Consider the following 25,247-nt stretch of genomic DNA (forward strand, 5'->3'; position numbering starts at 1 on the left):
TAGCCATCAGAGAGATGCAAATCAAAACAACCCTGAGATTTCACTTTACATCCACCAGAATGGTTAAGATAAAAAACTCAAGAGATAACGCATGCTGGAGAGGATGTGGAGAATGGGGAACCCTCCTTCATTGCTGGTGGGAATGTCAACTGGTACAACCACTGTGGAAATCAATCTGGTGCTTTCTCAGACAATTAGGAATAGTGCTACCTCAAGATCCAGCTATACCACCCCTAGGCATATATCCAAAAGATGCTCAAGTACATAACAAGGACATTTGTTCAACCATGTTTGTAGCAGCTTTATTTGTAATAGCCAGAAGCTGGAAACAATCCAGATGACCCTCAACTGAAGAATGGATGCAGAAATTGTGGTACATCTACACAATGGAGTATTACTCTGCAATGAAAAATAAGGAAATCATGAATTTTGCAGGCAAATGGTGGGATCCAGAAAAAATCATCCTGAGTAAGGTATCCCAAAAACAGAAAAATACAGATGGTATATACTCATTTATATAGCCCTATAAGATAGGATAAACATACTAAAATATGTACAACTAAAGAAGATAAACAAGAAAGAGGTCCAGTGATAAGATGATCAATCCTCATCTAGAAAGACAAAGGGGATGGACATTGGAAATAGGAGAAAACAAGTAACAGGAGAACTGTTTCTGACATGAACTCATGAGCTTCCCCTCCCCCCTGAGGGAGGAGAAGCCTTGCTAGGCCACATATAAGGACATTGCAAACCATCCTGAAGACACCTGATAAGCTAGGGCCAGACAGAAGGAGAGGAGAACACCCCCTCTCATTGGACTCGGAAGGGAGCAGGGAGGAGATGAGGGAGGGAGGGGAGGATTGGGAGGAAAAGAGGGAGTGGGCTACAGCTGGGATACAAGTGAGTGTATAAAATTATTTAAAAATAAAAAATATTAATATAAAAAAAGTTATGCGTTCTCAGCTGTTCCTGCCACTACACCTGCCCAGCTGTCACTCTCCAGTCCATGATGGTTATGAACTTAATCTCGAGCCTAGGAAATCGTAAGCCCAAATAAACTCTTTCTTCTATAAGCTTCTCCGGCCAGGATGTTTCGTCACAGCAACAGAGAAGGAAAGAGAGCAATACAGAAACTCCAACTGGTCAAAGCGCAGAAAATAAATGAACCGCTGTGGAGCGCCCAGAAGTAAATGTGACCATGTCACACCCGCTTCCCAGGGCTCAGGGAACATTGCAGGTGGTGGGACAGAAACTGTACGGACCAAGAGTTGGGGGGACTGCTGCAAAAGAGTGTCCTCCCGACATGACAGGACCATTGCATGTAGACCTTCCCAGCAGCTGCGCTTTGCCTACACAAGACCAGCACGACAGCAAGTCAGTCAGCATTTCAGCATGCAGCAGAGGAAGGTTCAGGAGCCCCACATCTAGCCCAGGAGCTACTGACAGCTGATAGCTGTTGAGAAAGGGAGAGTTGATTTATTTTGTTTTGTTTTGGTTTGGTTTTGGTTTTTGTTTGTTTGTTTGTTTTTCAGGGATGCAGCCCAACATAGATCCCTAAGATGCATGATAAGTTAAAAGGAACCTGTTGGAGGAGGGGGTCCCTGAGGAGGTGGAGGAGGGCTGTGGGGATAGGTATGACTTAAATACATTGTACACATGTATGAATTAGCAAATAATTCTTAAAGTGGGAATGCGGAAAGTCATTCAATGCTAAAAGACAAAGTACAGAATGAGGAATCAGATAAATATATGAATAATTGGCATGCCCCAGAGGGAAAACCCTTAAAACAAAAAAGGTTTGATTCTAGTCTATACATCATGCCAAGTTGCTCAGGTTCTGAGCAAGGGAAGGACGTAATCAGAGGGGCACCCTGGAAAGAATGCCTAGTGACGGTAGAGGAGGAAGTGGCTTGGGCAGGACTTGAGAAAACGGAGAAAGCTACCACACAGTCAGCCAGAAGTGGAGTGTCAGTGCCAATAAGGGCAATGCAACTCCCTCCAGCGGCGAGGCCACCAAAGCAGCCTTCTCTGAAATGCAGACAGTACAGCAGGAAGAGTAAGAAGTGACAAAGCCGTGTTTTCTAAGTGGTAGGGAGCACAGGAAATGAACCCTTTCGGGGCAGACTGAGTTTGAGCTATTAGTGTTTCCTGAAAAAATCAATGTAGCATGCAGCCTGCAGCTCTGTGCCTCGGAATAGTAACAGTATTAATAGTTGTAACAGGGATAGGGGAATATCAAGGTGTCTCGGAAGCAAAGGAGTCTTCAGGGAGCAAGGGCTGCAGAAACTCCAAGGTCACCAAAGCTGTTCAAAGCCAGTGGGTTTCAAGTTCTTATTTTTGAAATTGAAAAATAAAATTAGTAGACCACAAAGATGAATTTTAGGGAAAAGTTTAGACCAAAGAGAAACTCATAGACCTAGGGTCTACATTAGGAGACAGGAAGAGAAAGAATACTAGTTCATAAAAGGAATACTTATTCCTCCTATAGCTTTTTTTTTTTGCAATTTTTCCTATTTATTATTTCTTACTCACCTGGTGTTTCTTTTTTTTTTTTAATTACACTTTATTCACTTTGTATCTCCCCTGTGGTTCTCTCCCTCCTCCCGTCCCAATCCCTCCCTTCCTCCACCCTCTGCATCCCTCCCCAAGTCCACTGATAGGGGAGGACTTCTCTTCCTTCCTTCTGATACTAGTCAATTAGGTCTCATCAGGAGTGGCTGCATTGTCTTCTTCTGTGGCCTGGTAATGCTGCTTCCCCCTCAGGGGGAGGTAATTAAAGAGCAGGGCAATCAGTTCATGTCAGAGACAGTCCCTGTTCCTATTACAATGAAACCCACTTGGATACTGAACTACCATGGGCTACATCTGTGCAGGGGTCTTAGGTTATCTCCATGCATAGTCCTTGGTTGGAATAGCAGTCTCAGGAAAGACCCCTGTGCTCAGATTTTTTGGTTCTGTTCTCCTTGTGGAGTTCCTGTCCTCTCCAGAGCCTACTATTTCCCACTTCTTTCCTAATATCCCCTGCACGCTGCCTAAAGGTTGCCCATAAGTCTCAGCATCTACATTGATAGTCTGCAGGGCAGAGCTTTTCAGAGGTCCTCTGTGTCAGGCTCCTGACTTGTTCCCTCTTTTCTCCTTCTTCTGATGTCCATCCTCTTTGCCTTTCTGGATAAGAATTGAGCATTTTAGCAAGAGTCCTCCATCTTGATTAGTTTCTTTAGGTGTACAGATTTTAGTAGGTTTATCCTATATTATATGTCTATATGAGTGAGTATATACCGTGTGCATCTTTCTGCTTCTGGGATAGCTCACTCAGGATGATCTTTTCCAGATCCCACCATTTACCTGCAAATTGCATGATTTCCTTGTTTTTCATTGCTAATAGTCCATTGTGTAGATATACCATCTATTCCTCCTATATGCTTTCCTAGCAGGTGGTCCTTTGGCCTGGTAATTGACCTGCCCAATAGGATGTCTCTACCTAGAGGTAGATCCCTTTTGGGGGGGTAGGAGATAGCATATTTTTTAGTTGGGCCCTCAATACTACTGAAATAATGTTAAGACTAAATTTAAAATCTTTAGACTGCCAAAAATAATGCTGATCACCCTACCAAGAGAATTTTCAGCCCTTAAGTAAGTAGAAAATCAGCAATTAGTTTGGGATTCCTATCCCATTCCCAAATCATAAGCCTCTTAATTTGTTTTTTTTTAACTTATTTTTTCACTTTTAATTAAAATACAATTACATCATTTCCCTCTTCCCTTTCCTCAGTCCAGCCCTTCCTAAGTGGCTATCAGATTTCTAACCTCTTTTTTCTTTTAATATATATATGTATATATATGTATTCATATATATATACAGATATATATGTATATATATGTATTCATATATATATACAGATATATATGTATATATATGTATTCATATATATATATACAGATATATATATATATATATGCACCAATATATAAATGCAACCACTGGGTCCATTTTTGTTGTTATGGCTTCAGAGCTGACCATTCCCGGGACTGTAGGTGTCTACCTCTCTCATCAGTCATTAGTTGCCCATGTTCTTTGTCTAGGGGTGGACCCTGTGATTTTCCTTGTTTTGGGTCTTGTTTATGCAGAGGTTTCTAAGAGAGGCAGCTTCGCAGCAGACTTTTTCCAGTACCCTGGTTCTTCCAATCTTTCTGCCCTCTCTTAATTTTAGACTTTGCAACATGATCCTTGACGCATAAAGATAGAAAGTGTGGTACGCAAACAGCAGAAATGAGAAATGTAACCAACCTCTTCAGAAACACTTATTCCATCCAGAGGACAAATCTCATCAAAACTGTTGAGGTGACAGAAATGAGTTTCTTGTCTCTGCCTCCACCCTCTCACAGTACTGGGTTTGCCAGTGCTACATACATCCTTGCTTGAGTAAACACAGAGGTCATGTTCCGGAACATTCAGGAAGTCACTTTGCAAACAGGTGACAAACAGGAGGCGCAACTCTGGGTGCTGATGACCAGACCAGATGTGCTTTCCTCAGCCCAGTGTGCTCAGAAGATTTGGGGCCTTGAATGAACCCAGCGAAGGGCTGGCCTAAGTCCTGCCGAGCGGCTCGTCTGGGGAACGTGGAGCTGCTGCGCTGATGGATGGATGGGGCTGCCTCCAGCTGTTTGAGCAAAACCTCTCCAGCCTCTGGTGGGAGAGAAGGGACAGGGACAACCGGTGTGTTGATTTGGGAGGAGGAGGTAGGGAAAGCAAAACGGCTTCTTCGAGGGAGGTCTCTACCACTCTCTGAATTTCTTTTCCATTTCTCCTAACTGCCTAACATGTGCACAGACCTGATACAGAGACCCAGTGGCCTCCATTCTCCAGCCAGCCCTTCTCTCTCATAGACCCTCAAAGTCCACGAGAATGCTAGCGCTTCAAACCCACTTCTCCGGGGATTGGAAAACCAATGTAAAGACCAGGAGGTTTCAACGTCAGTGTGTGGGAGACTCCAGACCCTGCTGCAGGAGCAGAAACTGAGCGCCCTGTCAAAAATGACGGCCAATTAGCTCTGTGGAGGACTCTCTGTCAGTCAAGGGCCTGCCTGGCAATCAGGAAGTCTGCATTTTATCCCCCAGATCTTGTGCAAAAAGCTGTGCTTGGTGATATGCTCTTGTAACTCCCTGAGAACGTATTGACTGACAGGTCCTGGTGCTCACTGGCCAACCAAACTAGCCCTACTTAGTGAGAGGATGTGGGGGAAAAAAGGGGGGTGGTGGCATATTCACAAGGATGGGAGGTTATTTAGTGGCCCAAGCGCAACTCATCTGTGGCTACGCTACTGAAGAAAGTGACATCCTCTGCCGACAACCATTAATGACCTGGGCCACACACGAAAAGCAGACGTGACGGTAGGAAGGCAGGCAACACAGAAGCCTCCAGATGAAGGGGTGGGAATAAGAGTGACAAATGGGGGGAGAGTTTAAAAATGAATACAATTTGTTATATAAATGTATGAAACTGTCACACTATAAAAATAAAAAGTTTGAGGTGGACAGTGCCTGCTGACCAACACCCAGGCTTGTCCTCCGACCTCTACAAACACGCGCACAGAAGTACGCATACACTTGCCAAGTAGATGAGCACCTAAAAACACAGAGAAATACACACACACACACACACACACACACACACACACACTCGTGACAAAATATCTAAATCCTTGGGAAAGGAACTCTAGAGGTCAGGCAGATTAGAAAGCCCCTAACTAAAGAACAAAGCACACAGACCGTATTTCCTGAGATTGGATTTCGGTTGCTCCATTTTAATGACTACTCTACTGTTCATCATCGTCAGGAGGGGCTGACGGAAAGCTGCTGCAGCTGCAACTGGAGTGTGACATAGCTAGCCCTGGAACTCAGGAGGTTGGGGGTCTTCACCCAGCACTCTCTCCCATGTGGAAGATCTCCCGTGAACATCCCAGAAATCTTCCAATGTTGGGCATGGAAACTGAGACCAGGTGTTCTTAATTATCTCTCTCACTTCTCCTTTGAGATGCGGGTAGTAAATTTCTAACAGGGCGTGTATTTCGGCTTCATTCTTAAAAGGAGGAAAACTGGGGTAAGCCGCTTACAGACAAAGCTGCATAAGCAACACGCTTTCTCTACCCTACTTGATTAGCATTCTCTGCTTACGTGCCAAACGGAGATTTATGCCCCCCAAAAACATCCAACTCACTTGACACTCACATAAGCAAAAGCAGCAGGCGCTTTTTTCACTTCATGGGCCTGGTTCGTGGCTATTTATAAGTGGAGTAGGATAACAAATGATTAGGGCACGTCGGAGAGTGTGAGTGACACGCTTACTACATGTCATGAGTCGGGGTACCAGCTCAGCACTTACAGAGCCCACAAGAGGAGTGTCCTGGTACTTCCTCAGCTACAGCCAGGAAGGGTGTGGGGGTCCTAACAGGTGGAGAGAGTATATTAACTAGAACCAGGACTTCTCGACCTGTTTCCTACTTGAAACCCCTCAGTCTGACTTCAGCACTTTGCTCGGACCGTCTGTGACAGGCTGGTCCACATCAGTACTTGGACTGGTCATCAAGTGACACATTCAGAGAAGATTTTTGAGGTAAAGGTACATTCACTGTGATGGGAGGATGCACCCCACAGAAAGAAGGGTTCAGGCAAAAAGGCTTCTGGGAATTTTGTGGTAATGCACCATTATGAAACTATCTCTTACATCCCAAGAGACTGGAACTTTTGCCAGGCCTCACAGTCAGAGTTAATAATCTACACTGAGGTCACAAGACTGCTATCCCACTGTGTTCACAGCCTGTTTCTTCAACCTGCCTTTAGGAGAGCAGTGCCACAACCAACCTCACATGCCTTAGATTCCCCACAGCATCAGCTTTTTACGCCCCGAGCTAACACATCACTGCAATCCCAAGTTATATACTCCATGCCCTGCCCAGGAGTGCAGCATGTGCGTTTTAACAGGTATTATGATAACCATTTGCTGAAAACATCAAATAGACTGAGAACACTCTTACAAAATGAATATCCGCCATAAGTAATGGCCAGTGCTTGATAAACAATGGTGACTATATAGTGTTTGTTATCTAGGACAGTTGGAGTCAATGAGTTAATCCCTGTTAAACCGTTGACTATGTTAAAGGTTCTGTGAAGTTTCCCTCTTTCCTTCCCCACGTGATGATTTCTGTGCTGCTCAATAAAAAAAGAAAGCGAAGCCCTTTATCAGGACAGACACACTGACAGATTCACAGAACAGCATTCAGGCAGGCAGAGACTCAGACCCATACAACAGACAGACAGGATGATAAAAGACACAGGGAGAGTGAAGCAGAGAATTCAGATCTAGGTTCTGGTCAAATGACATGAAGGAGAAATGCTTTGATTTCTGCCCTAATGCTACATCAGCAAATTACTGGGGACTCTTGTTTTATTGTCCACGCATTCAAACTGTCCACAGGTGATGTTCTATTTGTTAGCCATGCTGGCTTCTTCGTGAAACTCAGTTCACTGTGCTTCTTTTAAACTTTTTTATACACATAACGTAAAAGTTAAACATAAATAAAAGTTAAACATAAAAGTCACTAATTCACATCTACTCCCCACTCAGATTATGTTAGAATTACATGGACAGGATTGTCTTTTTAAACCAGGAACCCACAGACCAAGGAGACTGTCATGAGATAAGGTAGAAATCAGAGGCACCAACTAAATTTTGGAGTAAATCATGTGGTATACAACTGACCTAAAAAGAGGAAAACTGCCTATACCTGGGGAGGGCAGGTTCGTGCTCCCAGATGTTTCTGAAGCTAGGATGTTGTCAGGACTCAAAATGACAGCGCTGACACCCGGCCACTATAAGAAGCACTCAGGCTCGCAGAGGCCACCATCATCACAGCGAAGGATGACAGACAGAGGAACAGTGGGAGCCACTGTTTTCACCCAGAGCCAGTGCTGGGTGAAATTTCAGATGCTGAGGAAGGAGACAACTTAGACACTTCCTGCCTTGACCCCCAGGGTGCTGGCAACGAGTTGCAGCCCTCAACAGTAAAGGACCAATTTCTGTCCAAGAAAACTGGCTGAATGCAAAGAAAAGGCTCAGATACTCATGCAAAGCCCACCGATAAACAGACTCTTCTGTCATGTATACACTACACATGAACACATACACACACATACATTTATGTATGTACATATATACACATTTATCCATGTATATACACACATACACAGAAACACACATATATACTACATGTGTACACACACAGAAACACGAACATATACCATACACACACATATGTATATCACATACATACATATACACATGTACACACACATGTTCTTATACATACATATATATATACACAGAGAAACAGAAATATACCATACACACACTTATGTACATACACACATACATATACACATGTACACAATACAAAAACACAAATACATTCATGCACTCACATACAATACATATTTGCGCATACATACATATACAAAAACACAAAGATAAACCACACATGTGAACATAGACATACATATATACATACACACGAATAAAAATACATGCATGTACTCACATACAAATACACATTTACACACACATATTTACAAACACAAAAATACAAAGATATATCATACACACATATATACATACACAGGTATATACACATATATACATAAATACAAATACATACATGTACTCACAAACAAATACATATTTTCGCATACATACCCTTATGTATACAAATATGCATGTATACATGTCCCCACAAAAATATGCATATATATACCATGTATACACACATGCATACATATACACTCACAAACACACATACAGACACACACAGAGCTTTTAATCAACACTTTAAGCCTTCTCTATACACCATGAACACGAAAAATCCATCAGATATTTGAAGAAAACCCTTTGGCATGGAGACTATCACAAAAGTAAAGATAAATAAGTGAAAATGGAGTTCAGAAGATAAAGTCACTGTAGAGAACGAAATAAAGCCTTAGATATCACGCTTGCTAGGCTTATTATATTCATGAAACAGAACAGAATACCAGAATACCGTAAAAAGGAAACATTTAAGGAAAAGACTCCAGAATATTTACAAATGATCAGATGACAGAAATAATATAGACATTTTTAGACTTAAAAATTTTGAGGAAAAAACAAAAAGCCATCCTCCTAGGCCGAAGAAGTAGCTCAGGGCTAGACCCTCAGCCAGCGTGCACAGGGCCACGGGTGTGACCCATCACAGGTGAGAAGTGCTGAGCAGTAAGGACGACGAGAAACTCCGTGAAGGAACAGAGAAAAGAGCCTCCAAAGGAAAGAAAAAGTGGGCATTCGCAAGCCAGCACATTCAACAACAGCCTTGATCTCTAGCAGAAAATGTCACACTGTCTTCAAGCTCTGATAACAATCTGTAGAGCATTAGCGAACTTTCACACAGGACACCAGCCGTTCTACACTGACACAGGAGGGAGGAATGTTCCAGAAAGGACGGTCCCAAGGGAGTGGGGGCATGGGACTCAAAGGTGTATCTGAGCGTACGGAGATGAAATTCACACTTCTGACCTTAATGACAGATTGGTTACAATAAAAAATAAAATTAAAAACCTACAAAAAGTGAAAAAAAAAAGTTTTTACTGAAGATAAGAGAAAAAATTAAAAGACTTTTAGCTTCCAGCCAAGATGGATGAGTAGAAAAAAAGACTTACTACCTGAACAAACGAAACCAAAAAGGACAAAACAGTCAGAGGTGTCCACACACTGGACGTCTCTCATTCAACGTCTCTCATTCAACCACGTGCATGTTACACATGATCTTTTCAAGGGAACCATATCATGAATCTTGTTTTGGTTTTAAGTCTTGGACTATGGGAGATAGCTCAGTCGGTAACAGGCGAACCTTGAGAACACAAGGATCTGAGTTCCATCCCCAGAATCCGCACCAGGCAGAAGGCCAGTGTGGAGGCACGAACTCGCACTCCCGGCGTGCCAGAGGTGGCACTGGCACATCTGTGGGGCTCACTCCCCTGCTGGTCTAAGCTACTTGGTGAGCTCTTAAAGGCAGTGAGAGACCGTGTCAACAGGCAAAGTGGCTGGTGGCTGGCTCCTCAGGCAAAGTGCCAAGCTTGTCTTTTGCCCCTACACACACACACTCACGCACACACACACACACACACACACACACACACACACAAAGAGACTTGATGTCAAAATCTCATATTAAAAAGTGCTCGCATTCACACATCATTAGGAAATGGCAAATTAGTACCACTGTAGGTTATCACTTCACACCCAGTAGAGCAGCTGAAATCCAGAATTTGGGGACTGTAATTGTTGGCAAGGATGCAGGGCCCTGGTAGCTGTCACTCACCACTGCAAGAAATGCAGAATTGTTCTGCCGCTGAGTAGGATGGCTTAGCAGTTTCATCTTACCAGAGGATTCCGCAATCTCACCTCCTGATACTTACACCAAACGAACTGAAAACTTATGTTCACACGAAAACCTGTGTGTAGACATTTATAGAAGCTTTGTTCATAACTGCCAAAGTCTAGAAGCAGCCAAGGTGTGCCTCCCAGCGAACACTCAGACAATGGGACTTAACTAGTGTTAGGAAAAAAAAAAGAGAGAGAGAGAGAGCTACAAGGCATAAAAATATTCTCAGGATGGCCGGAGAGGTGGCTCCTCAGGTAATAGCACTTGCCTTACAAACCTGACCTGACCTTGGTCCCCAGGTCCCGCATAAGGAGCCGGAGAAGAAGATGTATGTGTGTGATCCCAGCATTTCTAGTTCTGCCTCTCTTGCTATGCCCTGCTTCTGCATTATGGTACCAGGGATCGCCTCTGGCATGGGCTGCCCCCAGGCCTGTGTGGCACAAGCCTGGTGGTCATCTCACACTCATTCTTCAACTGGCCCACCCAAGCAGGCCCTTAAAGTGTCTTGCAAGTGTCACGTGGGCCCAGGTGGGGGTCTTTTATTCTCCAATTGGCTTGCCATCCTGGGATTCCCATCTGGGCCTGCCCAGTGCCAGACTGCTGGTTGTCTCAGGCTAGCTCCCCATCCTAGCTCCCTGATGCCAGACTGGTGGTCATCTCAGGCTCACTTTTTTTCTGGGCATGTTAAGATATAAATCACTCAGATGGTCACAGGTCAGAACACTGAGCTTATACAGAGCCTCTCTCCTCTCTGCCACCTACTGGCACACATGTGACACAGCAGCCACACCTGCAAGGCCTCTAGGAACAGGCAGAAAATACACTCTTATTAATGACCAGGAAGGACCTAACTCCTGCCTCCTTAAATACCACACCCAAGGGGAAGAGTTTATGTACCATCATCACCAGCCTGTTTTATAACAAACTTTATTAGGATAAGAAAACCTTATTTAGGAAGAAAGAAAGAAAAGAAAGAAGAAAGACAATGTAGTATTGGATCAAAGGCACATAAACAGAGAAACAGAGCAGAACAGACAGCTAGAATATTTAGGTGCACATATATTTTGAAACTGTTTATAAAGATGCAAAAGAAAATCAAAGGGGATAGCCTTTCTTTTTATTTTATTATGTTATTATTTCTCACATAATATATCCTGATTACAGTTGCTCATCTCTCTCTCTATTCCTCCCAGTTCCTCTCTACCTCCCCTTCCACTTGGATCCATCCCCTTTTTGTCTCTCTTTAGAAAACAGCTTGGAGGTGCTGGCTCAATCCTTTATAATAAATTTTTTTGAATGATAAAACAAAAACTAACACCTAGGACAGATCAGGAATGTGTTTTCCTGAGCAAAATAGGACAAATAACAGAATAGGACAAATCAAACAAGCAGAAGGAAAGGAGACCAGAAAACAGATACAAATGCAAAGACTCATCTGTTTGCACACTCAGGAAGGAGATAGTTTTTCAACAAAAAAGTGCATGGTCAATAAGTAATGTAAGGAGAAGAGTGACACCCTTCCTTACCCATCATAAAGTCACTGGCTAAGACCCTGCGCCAAAATAAACTATCAGAAGGAAACCACAATAAATTCATTTAATGTGAGTCAGACATAATATGGGAGCCATATGAAACAAAGACAGCAACTGTATTTCTACAGACAGCGACACAGAAGTGTGGCCTGGGGTCAGAAGAGAATGGTGGAAGGCCAGTAAGCTGATAGGAGCAGAGAGAGGCTCTCACTCACAACCTTTGTGATGTCTCTATGCCATAAAGGACACGCATATTTGTTTCCTCAGGATAAACTGAGGGTTCTTCGAGGACAGAGCTTTAGAAGCTATTTTTAAGGGATGCTCAGCTGTGCTTACTGGGCTCCTTCAGGGAGAGGAGGAGGGGGATTCATCTTTGGAGAGATAAATGAGGACTTGTCTGCTGTTGACATTTAAGAAGGACAAGGATGCTTGTTTCCTTGAGGTAAACTGAGGGTTCTTCTAGGATAGAGCCTTAGGAGCTATTTTTAAGGGATGCTCAGCTGTGCTTACTGGACTCCTTTAAGGAGAGGAGGAGGGACATTAATCTTTGGAGAGATAAATGAGGACTTCTCTGCTCTTGACATTTAAGCCCAAAGCCCTGGTTCACAAAGGAAGGAAAGAAAGAAAAGAAAGGGGAGGGGAGGAGAGGAGAGGAGAGGAGAGGAGAGGAGAGGAGAGGAGAGGAGAGGAGAGGAGAGGAGAGGAGAGGAGAGGAGAGGAGAGGAGAGGAGAGGAGAGGAGGAAAGGGAGGAAATGAACTTGTGAACTCCACTACCACTGCCAGCATCTACCACTACATCTTGTACCGCTGAAAGAACCGGCTAAGCAGATGGGAGAGGGCCTGGTGTGTACTGGAAGGACTGCTCCGGCTTGGTTTGAAGAGCAGCCCTTCCCCACAGCTTGACTGCAGTGGTGCCTGAGGCTCAGCAGAGCACAGTGAGACCTTTATCACGTGCAACCTTGAGTGTCAACTTGATAATGGAGAATCACCTGGGATACCAAAGGACACCTCTGGATGTGTCTTGGAGGGTGCTTCCAAAAAGGATTAACTAAGCAAAAAGACCCATTCCATCGTCTAGGAACCTGGATGTGCAGACATATCCTCTCTACATCCCAGCCTCCTTGAGGTGAGGTTCACTGGTGGGTCATGTCTTCCTTGCCATTGACTTAATTGTAAGAACCACTTCTAATAAGACGCTTCCACCTATTCTAGAAATGAAACCACGCCACAGACAAGGAGCTAGATGTAAGGCAATAGACAAAGATTGCTACCCCTTGGTAGCTGCGATAAGAGTTAGCCCCAAGGTTAAACTACAAGCTGATTCTATAAACAAGAGAACTTAGTATAATTAATGTCTATAAACCCACCAACATCAGAGACCAGCAACACCTTCAATGTCAGAGAGTAGCAAACAACAGCTCTGGGTAATGGCCAACTCTGTCAAAGTCAATGGCTAGCAAGGCAAGTTAAAGGTGGACGGGGGGAACAGGCAATCATGACCATCCTCCTACCTGAGTAAGTAGCCATAAACACCTGTGATTATCTGCCTCCCAGGTTGAGGTCAGGGGTGCACATATGAAGCATGTGGGCCCTCCCCTGGCTCAATTCGTAAGAGATTCAGAGAATCAACCAATCTTCCAGAAGCTACCTCAGTCCTGGCCAGCATCCCTAAGTCCTCTAAAGGCCGTCTGTGGAGCCTCCTCCAGAACAAGGCTTTGGAGCTCTGCTTTCTGCTGTGGATATTTAATCATTCTTCTTTTAAGATTTCTCTCTGTAACAGTAAAAGTCATCTTTAAAACTCACCCTCACCTTATAGCACCCAGCTCTCAAGAGACCTAAGTCACCCTCAGAGATGGGGATTAACCCACATCAAGGACTCTGCGCTCATGACCTTATTGCCTCCAACTAGATCTGTCCTCTCAAAGCTTCCACCGTCTCCCCTCAGTGATCCAGCATTCCAGCATGTCACTGTTCAAACTCTATCCTAAAAATATCTACTCTTTTTCTGTGGTCTCAAGCACCCTGTTCACTTGATCCCTGTGTATCTGAGGATGCTATGATGATCTCAATATGGGGCTATTTCCCAGAATAAAATGTACATTTCCACCTGTGGTGGTTAGTTTTTATTGTCATCTTGACACAGTTTATTACCTAGGAAGGGAAACTCAACAAGGGATTATTTAAATCGGTTCAGCCTCTGAGCACATCTCGAGGGGATGGTCCTAATTATGTTAACTAATGCGGGGAGACCTACCCATTGTTGGGACCACCGTTCCCTCCACACTGGGTCTTAAACTATATAAAAGGAAAGAGAGCAAATTGAGTGAAAATGTGCATATTACTGCACTGTGCTCTGCTTTTGACTGTACATATTATAATGTGACCAGTTCTCTCAAGGATCTACTGTTGTGACTTCTGCACTAGATGGAATTGTGAGATAAAATAAGTCCTTTCTTTACTAAGGGCATTTTAACACAGCAATGAGAAATGAAACCAATGCACTACCGAAAGAATACTGAACAGTTTTCTTCTTGACTAGCTACATAGACTCAACTGATAAAGATGTAACCAAAGAAAAAATAATTATCTCCATTTACCATAAGGGAAAAAAAGTTTTTTAAAAATTACAGAAAGAGGGACTTCTAAGATGGAAGCGGCCAGTGTGTACCGTATCTGAGTGGCAGAAGATCAGAGACTGTGAATCCAGTGAGTAACCTGGCTGCTGACTCCAAAACACCAATGTCAGCGTTTCCCAGACTGGAGAGGACATCCCTAGAGCTAGGGATGCACAGTTCCAAGCCCTCTGTAGCCATCTCCCAGGCCCACGGTAAGCCTCCTGCACTTTCTGCCTACTTGAGGTCAGGTGCCCAGTTTCAGGGGCACTCAGATTCCTCCCACTTCCCTAGGGCAGTGCTGGGATACCAGGGACAGCATGCCAACTTCCAATCCACAGTTCTACTGGTCCCCCTGTGGAGACCAGCTGGACAATAGGAGTATTCAGGATCCTGGTTCCAAGATGGCAGAGCCCAGCTGAATCTGAGTGTAGGGAGCACAGTGTCTGCTTGGCCAGCAAGTCATACAGGGGCTGACTCTGAAACAGCAGCACATGTTCATCTTCCTCTTCTCCCACTATCCTGAAGACTCCAGAGACGTGTGGATCCAGCCTTCAGTTCAGCTCGATTAGCTGTATAGAGGAGAACAGCAGGGCCTAACTGGATCACAAAGGCCCATGATAACCAGCAGTTTCAGGGGGGATGAGGGTACAGCCAATGCCATAGACAACCAGACAGCTAAAGGCCAGCATAAGAACACAATCAACAAAAACCAGGGCAACATGGCTCCAAAAGAACCCCCCAAAACACTGGATGGTCTAATACAGCTGAAACAGAGAAAAATAACCTTAAGTCTAAGCTTATGAAATTGCTAGAGGCATTTAAAGAGAAAACAAATAAATCCCTCAAATAAATACAGAAAAATACAGTCAAACAAATAGAGGCCATCAAAGATGTATAGGAAAATACAATCAAACAGATGAAGAAAATGAATAAAACTGTTCAAGACCTGAAAACTGGAATAGAATCAATAAAGTAAACACAAACTGGGAAAAATCTGGAGATGGAAAACTTAGAGAAGAGAACAGGAACCACAGAGGCAAGCAACACCAACACAATACAAGAGATGGAGGAGAGACTTTCAGGCCTAGAAGATACAATTAAAGAAATTGATACATCTATCAAAGAAAATATTAAATAAAAAAATCCTGACATTAAACATCCAAAAAATCAAAATCTAAGAATAATAGGAATTAATGAAAAGAAGATTCTAGGCTTCAAGAACCAGAAAATATTTTCAAGAAAATCATAGAAGAAAACTTCCCCAATGTAAAGAAAGACATGTCTTTAAACATACAAGAGGCTTACAGAACACCAAATAGACTAGACCTGAAAAGAAATTCTTCCCATCACATAGTAATCAAAACGCTAAATCTATAGAACACAAAAATATTAAAAGCAGAAAGGCCAAGTAATATATAAAGATAGCCCTATCAGAATCAGACCTAACTTCTCAACACAGACTATGAAAGCCAGAAGGACCTGGGCAGATGTCATGCAGACACTAAGAGACCACAGATGTCAGCTAGACTATTGTAGCAAAGTCATAGAGGGAGAAAACAAGGTATTCCATGAAAAAACCAAATTTAAACAATATCTATGCACCAACTCAGCCCTTCAGAAGATACTAGAAGGAAAACTCCAAACCCAACAAGGTCAACTACCCCAAGAAAACACAGGATATAGAAAACTATGCAACATCAAAACCAAAAGAAAACCAGCCCACAAACACACAATCAGCTCCAACTACTAAACCCAGAAACACTTTCAGTTAACATAGATGGAGAAAACAAAATATTCCATGACATAACTAAATTTAAACAATATATTCACAGCAACCCAGCCCTATAGAAGATGCTAAAAGGAAAACCCCAACCCAATGAGATCAACTGCACCCAAGAAAACACAGGATAAAGATACCTTCATAATAAAAAGAAAAAGAAAACAGGCACACAAACACTCAATCACCACAAACCCCACAATAAAAGGAGCTAACAATCATTGGTCACTAATACCTATCAACATCAGTGGACTCAACTCTCCAGTAAAAAGACACAGACTAACAGAATGGTTGTGTAAACAGGATCAAATATTCTGCTGCATACAAGAAACACACCTCAGCCACAAAGACAGACATTACTTCAGAGTAAAGGGCTGGAAAACAGTTTTCCAAGCAAACGGATCCAAGACGCAAGCTGAAATAACCATCCTAATATCTAATAAAATAGACTATCAACCAAAATTAATCAAAAGAATGGGGAAGGACACTTCATTCTCATTTTTAAGAAAATATCCACCAAGGACATCTCAATTCTGAACATCAATACCCCAAATACAAGGGCACCCTCATTTGTAAGAGAAACATTATTAAAGCATAAATGACACATCAATCCTACACATTAACAGTGGGAGACATCCACACCTCACTCTCACCAATGAACACATCATCAAAACAGAAACTAAATAGAGAAATAATGAAACTAACGGACATCATGAATCAAATGGACCTAACAGACGTCTACAGAACTTTTCACAGAAACACAAAAGAATGTACTTTCTTCTCAGCACCACATGGAACCTTTTCCAAAACTGACAATATAGTCAGTCACAAAACAAACCTCAACCAATATAAGATTAATTTAAAAAAAAAAACAGTAGCCCTTCTGTATACAAATGACAAATGGACTGAGAAAGAAATTAGAGAAACTACATCCTTCACAATAGCCACAAATAATATAAAGCATCTTTGTATAACTCTAGTGAATGACTCAAGTGAATGACCTGAATGACAAGAACTTTAAGTCTCTAAAGAAAGTAATTAAAGAAAAATAACAGAAGATAGAAAGATGTCCCATGCTAGTAGATTGGTAAATTAACATAGTAAAAATGACCATCTTGCCAAAAGCAATCTACAGATGCAATGTAATCCCCATTAAATGTACCAACACAATTTTTTACAGACCTTGAAAGAACAATTCTCAACTTCATATGGAAAATCAAAAAGAATAGCTAAAAGAATCCTATATAGTAAAAGAACTTCTGGAGATTTCTTCATCCTTGACTTCAAGCTATAGTAATACGAACTGAACAATAGTAATAAAAATAATAAGAACTGTCTGGTACAGGCATAGAAATAGACTGTTTGATCAATGGAATCAAATCAAAGACCAAAAAATAAACCAACACACTTATGGACTTCTGATTTTTGACAAAGGAACCAAAACCATACAATGGAAAAAAAGACAGCATCTTCAATAAATGGTGTTGGTCTAACTGGATGTCTACAAGTAGAAAAATGCAAATAGATCCATAATTGTCACCCTGCACAAAACTCAAATCCAAGTGGATTAAAGACCTCAACATAAAAACATTAAACTAAATCTAGTGGAAGGGAAAATGGGAACCAGCCTTGAACTCATTGGCACAGAAGACAACTTCCTGAACAGAGCACCAACAGCTCAGGTCCTAAGATCAATAATTAATAAATGGGACCTCTTGAAACTGAAAGGTTTTGGTAAAGCAAAGGACACTGTCAATAGAAATATATAAAGAACTCAAAACATTAAACACAAACAAACAAAATAACCCAATTTAAAAATGAGGCACAGGATCAAGGACCTCAACATAAAACCAGATACTCTAAATCAATTGGAAAAAAAAGTGAGGAACTCATTGGCACAGGAGACAACTTCCTGAACAGAACACCAACAGCACAGGCTCTAAGAGAAACAATCAATAAATGGGACCTCATGAAACTGAAAAGCTTCTGTAAAGCAAAGGACACCGTCATCAAAACAAAGCGACCGCCTACAGATTGGGAAAGAATCTTCACTAACCCTTTATCTTACAGAGGACTAATATCCAGTATATACAAAGAACTAAAGAAGCTGAAAAGCAGCAAACCAAGTAATCCAATTAAAAAATGGGGAACAGAGCTAAACAGAGAATTCTCGACAGAGGAATATTGAATGGCAGAGAAACACTTAAAGAAATGCTCATCCTTAACCCCCTAGTTGGAACATCCTGCATCAGTTCTAGAACTAGCAGTGGTGGTGTCCGAGGTCTGAGTAGGTTCAGGAGACCATTGCCCCCAGGGGCGAGACATGCTCCATGTAAATTGACTAACTCCATGTTTTCTTCCACTTTTGAAAGTTATTTAAGGTTCTTAAATTATTTTTTTCCCTTTTTTTTAAAATTTTTCATCAATTACACTTTATTCATTCTGCATCCCCCCATAAGCCCCTCCCTCCCCTCCCAATCCCACCCTCCCTCCTCCCTCTGCATGCATGCCACTCCCCAAGTCCACTGATAGGGGAGGTTCTCCTCTCCTTTCTGATCTTAGTCCATCAGTTCACATCAAAAGTGGCTGCATTGTCCTCTACTATGGCCTGGTAAGGCTGCTCCCCGTCAGGAGGAGGTGACTAAAGAGCAGGCCAGTCAGTTCATGTCAGAGGCAGTCCCTCTTCACATTACTATGTAACCCAATTGGACTCTGAACTGCCCTGGGCTACATCTGTGCAGGGGCCTCTCATAATATTTCCTATAAGCCCACACCTGTTTGTTTATATCCCCCATTTTTATTCATTATTAGCCAGATAGAGCCAAGTAATTGTGGTAATGATACTTGCTTTTTGGCCCAATGCTGGAATGCTAGTAAATTTACTAGCTGGTTACTCGCATGCCTCGCTGGGTGCCTGTGCCCGTTGATGCCCTAACGCTATGACTCTCTTCAGACAGAAAAGGGATCCTGGAATTACAGCTGCCATTGTTATTGCCATCTCATTGGCGGCTGTTGGAGCTACCACCACGGCATTAGCCATGAGTCATACTGGGCAGACTGCTCAGACCCTGAATAACCTTTTAGCCAATGTAGCTCATGCCTTAGATGTACAAAAAGGAATTAATGCTCAACTAAAAGGAGGTTTGATGGTGTTCAATCAGAGGACTGACCTCGTACAGGAGCAAATTGATACCCTATGGCAAATCGCTCAACTTGGCTGTCAATGAAAGTATGCTGGACTTTGAGTCACTAGCATACAACATGAGAATTTTCCCTGTGCTGCAAATCTGTCTAAACAATTGTCGAGCTATATTTTAGGTAATTGGACTGGAGAATTCGATACTACGATGGAGCAGCTGAGAGTGGCCATTGTCATGGTAAATTCTACCAGAGTGGACGCAGGACTAGCCACAGGATTATCATCATGGATTGCTGCAGCCATGAATCATCTGAAGGAATGGGCGGGCATGGGAGTGTTAGCAGGCCTTCTGGTGTTGGTCACCTTGGTTTGCCTGTGGTATATATGCAAGATTAGAGTCTTACAACAGCGTAATGCAGCCATGACCATTCAGGCCTTTAAAGCCATTGAAGCAGGACAGTCTCCCCAAGCATGGTTGGCTACCATAAAAAGCCAAAATGTTACGCTCAGGATGCGAGGCTAAGCACTGCACTCAGGGTCAGCCGCTTTGGACCCAGAGAAGAGCATGTCTGATTGCATGCGGGTTGATGCCCCAGGTCCCGCCTCTGAGAAAAAGGTATCGGACAGGTCTGATGCTCTTTGGGTGGATGACATCTAAATGAACATCAGTACAAAGTCCCAATTTATTTCTAATATCAGAGATCAGACCTCTACTCTTGCCTGATGCGTCCAAAACAAAAAGGGGGAACTGTAAAGAGCTGCGTAATGCTGCACCTGAAAGATGGAGCTGGTTTCTGCCTTCCACCTTCCTGATGGTGAGTGCTCTCTGTCACAAACAACTCCACATTTGGCTAAGGCTGAGGATCTGGCTTGCTTCCATGTATGTGGACCTATCTGCATTGCCCACGTGGCATGCTGAGGTTGGCTACCCAGAGGCTATTTAAAGTGGGCTGGCTTTACCCAGGGTCAGATGATTGTTCAAGGTTCCTGAATAAACTGCATTGAAAAAAAAAAAAAAAGACGTCGCAATGGAAAAAAAAAAGAAAGCAAGCAGATATATTCAGTTCATGAAAGTTCTGTATATATGGTGATTCATCTGCCTAAGATTCTGATATCTGTTAAATTGATTATATATATATATATGTATATATAAATGTTCTTCTGTTTTATCCTGTGTATCTGTGGGTAGACCAAGTATGCTATTATAATTTTCCTCAAAGGTAGACTCCTCCTTATTTCATACTTAATCTGTTGTGCTCACATGGTTGATTAAGCCTTAATGAAGGAAGTAATTTGTGCTTAATTGAAATAATTCAAAGTACATCTGTTCTGAAGAAAATCTTACTAAAGAGGCCTCTTCCCACACAGAACAGTGAATTAAAATTAACAGCCATTGCTTTTTAGAAACTTGATGGTTAGCTACACAATCCAGAAAGATAAAATGCAGAAGACATTTGAAACTGTACATCATGGGTGAAAAGAAATTGTTATAGATTATTGACAAATAAGCACATTGATTATGGAATGTATAATTTACCAGAAGCCTGAAAGTAGTTAATAAATTCAATAAGAGTTTTTATACAGAAAAAAAAGAAATGTTCATCCTCATTAGCCATCAGGGAAATGCAAATCAAAACGACCCTGAGATATCACCTTACACCCAAATGGATGGAACTAGAAAAGCTCATCCTGAGTGAGGTGACCCAGACCCAGAAAGACACACATGGTATATACTCACTTATAAGCAGATTTTAGGGCTACAGAACAAGATAAACATACCACAATGCACAGATGCCAAGAAGATAATAAGTAACAAGGAAGACCCAAGGGAAGATGCTTAAATCTCACCCAGAAGGGAAACAGAACAGACAGAGGTAGTGATTGAAGAGAGGGAACAAGGTAGGAGACTGAAGCACCAACCAAGGACCATGCATAGACTGAGCCTAGGTCCTGTACATATATGTAGCTTATGCACAGCTTTGGCTTCATGTGGGTCTACTAGGAAGGGAAGTGGGGACTGCATTGGTCATGCATTCTGTTGCCTGCTTTTTGATTGCTTCCCCCTGATGGGACTGCCTTACCAGGCCACAGGGGAAGAGGATGAACCTAGTCCTCATGTGACTTGATGAGCTGGGTGGAAAGGTGGGAGGGGGCTCTCCTTTTCTGAGGAACAGAGAAGGGGTTATGGGAAGGGAGAGTGGGACTGAGAGGAAAAGAAGGAGGAGGCTACAACTGAGATGTAAAGTGAATAAATAAATTAATTTCTAAAAATGCAGAAAGAGGAGAAAAAACAAAGGAGGATAAGAAGCGGGAAAAAGATGGAGAAAGGAGTGTGTTGGTTGATCATGATCAGCTTGACACAAGCCTAGACATCCCTGAGAAGAGGGAACCACAACTAAGGAATTATCTCCCATCAGCTTGGCTGTGGGCATGCTTGTGAAGCATTTTTCTTTATTAATGATTGTTGTGGGAGGGTGCAGCTCACTGTGGGTGGTGTCCCCCCTGAGTATGCCAGGGTAGGCTATATGAGAAAGCAGGCTGAGTAATGAGGAACAAGCTAGTAAGCAGTGTTCCTCAGCGGCTTCTGCTTCAGGTCCTACCTCCACACTACGGTTCCTGCCCTGACCTCCCTTCAGACATGGGCTGTGAGCCAAACAGGCCTTTTCCTGCCCGAGTTCCTTCTGATCAGTGTTGTATCTCAGCAACAGAGAAGCTAACGAAGACAGAGGGTGAAGAGAAGGCGGCAGAGAGAGAGAAAAGGAATAAAACAAGGGGAGGAAGTAATCTATGAAACCGATGGACTATAGAAATGTCCTTTGTTACTCCTTCTCAATACAGGAAAACCATCAATGACCTTGAGATGCTACATTCCAGTCACTGTCTGTCCGTGTTTAAAGCCCAAGAGTCCACTACCATTCATTTTTAATCTTGTGTAAGAGAGAATTGCAACCAGTTTTGAGGGCAGGTCACTGTGAAAGTTCAGAAAGTGAGAAGCCTTATGTGCGGACAGAAACTTTCACTCTGGGCGAAAACCAAATGTGTAATTAAAATGATCCTCCACAGTGCTTCTCTGTAACACTCATCGCTCTGAAGAGGGCTGTTGTGTGTTCCAGCACCTTCAGTGTGAAAGCTAAACTCTCCCGTCTGAAAATACTTCCACCCAGCTGTAAGAATGACGTCATCTTAAAAAGCGCTCATGGTGTGATTCACCATTTACATAAAATACAGTCTAACTTTAAGAAGGATGATCCCATTAATAAAGTTGTTTTAAAAAATAAAAATCGTTATAGACCAAGTCCTTGCACAGGCTCCAGTGATGCAATCTCAGTAGGGACAGCAAGGAAATAAAAAATGACAAACAGACACACACACAGAGAGACACAAAATCTGTGCTTAGGTGCACTAGACTCTCTGATGGAGAAGCCACCGAGCCCTGGGAGCTCAGCATGTTATCATTTAAAGTTTAACAGGGAGGCAGAAATATTGCATGCAGCTAAACATGGTTATTACATGCAGATAACCTAAAAATCATAATCAATGTGATGAATCCATCAGAACTTTCGAGGAGACTGGCCTATCTGAAGCAGATCAGGCTCTTGATTATTTGGGACAATCCACTTTATGAGTTCTGTCACCTGCATGGGCTTCTGCCCCTGTTTTTAGTTTAGAAACAAAACAAAACTTAGGTCCACATCTATAGGACATCCTGTTAACAACCCTGTTAACATAGCAAGTCCTTACATAAGTCTAGGTGAAAATGATCTTATAAATCTTAGAAAAAGAGCATATATTTTGGAATCAAAAATATAGTGTTCAAATCCCTACTAACTTACATATTATCTCTAAAATCGTTAACGAGCATCTCTCTGAGTCTCCATTTTTTTTTCTTGTATATGAGCATGTGATATAATTACCTACCTGAAAAAAGTACACTTGGAGAATTCATGCAAAAATGCAAAGTACATGATACATAGAGAGTTGAGAAGTTTTGTTGTTGTTGTTGTTTGTTTTGTTTTGTTTTTTTAGTTGTAAAGATTCAGCTCTATTTACTTACATCCTTTCATGGTTCTTAAAAATACCAAGTTAAATTAAGAAGGAAAACCACAGCAGGATGGCTTCAAAACCTTCCCTCAACATCACCTTCTTGAGGTGCTATAGAGTGTGTTTCCTCGGGAAGCAGAGGCTCTGGGGAGGCTGCTGTGTGGTTGCCTTCCCTCTAGGAGGGAAGGATCCGGATTCCAAACATGACCTCTGTGCAGCTCACTAGCTGAAGGTTCATGCCCCAACCTAAGGCAAACACATGAAAGTGATTAGACATTTGAATTCCAGGCAGGCTCCTCTTAGCAGGGGAGAGCACCGTGGCCAAGAATACCGGGTTTACCACAGAGCCCTTTCTGCGGAGAATGTAAAATCACATCAGCAAGTTGTTACATGCCACATCCTGGTGAAAGAAAATGACCTGGGTGTTTGACTGCTCGTGTGTGTCCGCACCTTCCGTGTGACTGTGACTACTCTAGAAGATTAGAGTTGAAGACTGAGAAGATCTTACATGGAGCGGGTGAGGGGACGAGTAAAAAACCACTAGCTATTTAGAGGAGAAATGCAATGATCTGAATCTCACCCACTTGATACATGACATACTCACTTCTCAGTTACAGTTTTCTAAACTTTTGCATTTGGTCTGTTTTACCAAAACTTGATATTTTGGAATTTGCAAGGCCTTCAGAGCCATCATCTACTCCATCTCAAGACCTCACACTTAATTTCAACTGAAGATGCTATTATTTGTATTTACATAAACTGAAAGGGAGAAAATGATGATTTCCTTTAGCCTTCTTAAGCCTGTAACAACAGACAGATTTAGCAAGAGAAAAACAGGCAGGCTTATTAAGAGGGTGTCTTGATGAGGGTTTTATTGCTGTGAAGAGACACCATGGCCACAGAAACTCCTATAAAGGAAAACATTTAATTGGGGCTGGCTTACAGTTTCAGAGGTTTAGTCCATTATTGTCATGGCAGCCTCCAGGCAGACATGGTGCTGGAGAAGGAGTTGATAGTTCTACATCTGGATTGGCGGGCATCAGGAAGAGAAAGGAGAGGAAGGGGGAGCGAAAGGAGGAGGGGGAGAAGGAGAGGCAGAGGAAGAGGGGCAGGGAGAAAGAGAGAGACTGAGCCTAGCTTGAGAATTTTAAACTCGAAGGCCCACCCCCAGGGACTTGCTTCCTCCAACAAGGCCACACCTCCTAATCCCTGACAAGTAGTGCTGCTCACTTGCTGGGGGTGATCTGAAGCTACCATGTGTTCAAATGTTAAGTGCTTGTCCCATCCCCTAAGATCTCAGGTATCCAAAATGACACGATGTAAACCTTTCCTCCCAGATCATCCTGACTGGCTAAAGAAAGTTGCCTACTGCCTGGCAAAGTGGGCAAAGGGAAGTTTTAAACACACCATGATTTGATGAAATTTTTCCTGGTGGTAGTTAACTCAATCCCATGTGCACAGTAACATTCAAGACACGATTTCATCCAAACCATTTGCAAAGTACAGGGGACATATTTCATATTCATAACCCATATTTCATGGGTTCTGTAGATTGATGAGCTCATGATAAGGGCCTGGGGAGGCTCCAGTGTGGTCTTAGCCCCTTCTCTATACACCTGAATCCTCTTGGACTTATGCCGTTCACCTCTGTCCTCAGCTTCTCCACAGTACCTGCC

The 25,247-nt window shown here is 42.6% G+C and overlaps 1 non-coding gene across 1 annotated transcript; it reads right to left on the reverse strand.

The window, feature by feature from the left end:
- Positions 1-11,146: 11,146 nt before the first annotated feature.
- Positions 11,147-11,278, reverse strand: LOC132652612 (small nucleolar RNA SNORA17). Its single transcript, XR_009590207.1, has one exon. It is a non-coding gene; the product is annotated as a small nucleolar RNA SNORA17 (small nucleolar RNA).
- Positions 11,279-25,247: the final 13,969 nt, after the last annotated feature.

Source organism: Meriones unguiculatus, chromosome 2 (genome assembly GCF_030254825.1).
Source record: "Meriones unguiculatus strain TT.TT164.6M chromosome 2, Bangor_MerUng_6.1, whole genome shotgun sequence".
Lineage (NCBI taxonomy): Eukaryota > Metazoa > Chordata > Mammalia > Rodentia > Muridae > Meriones > Meriones unguiculatus.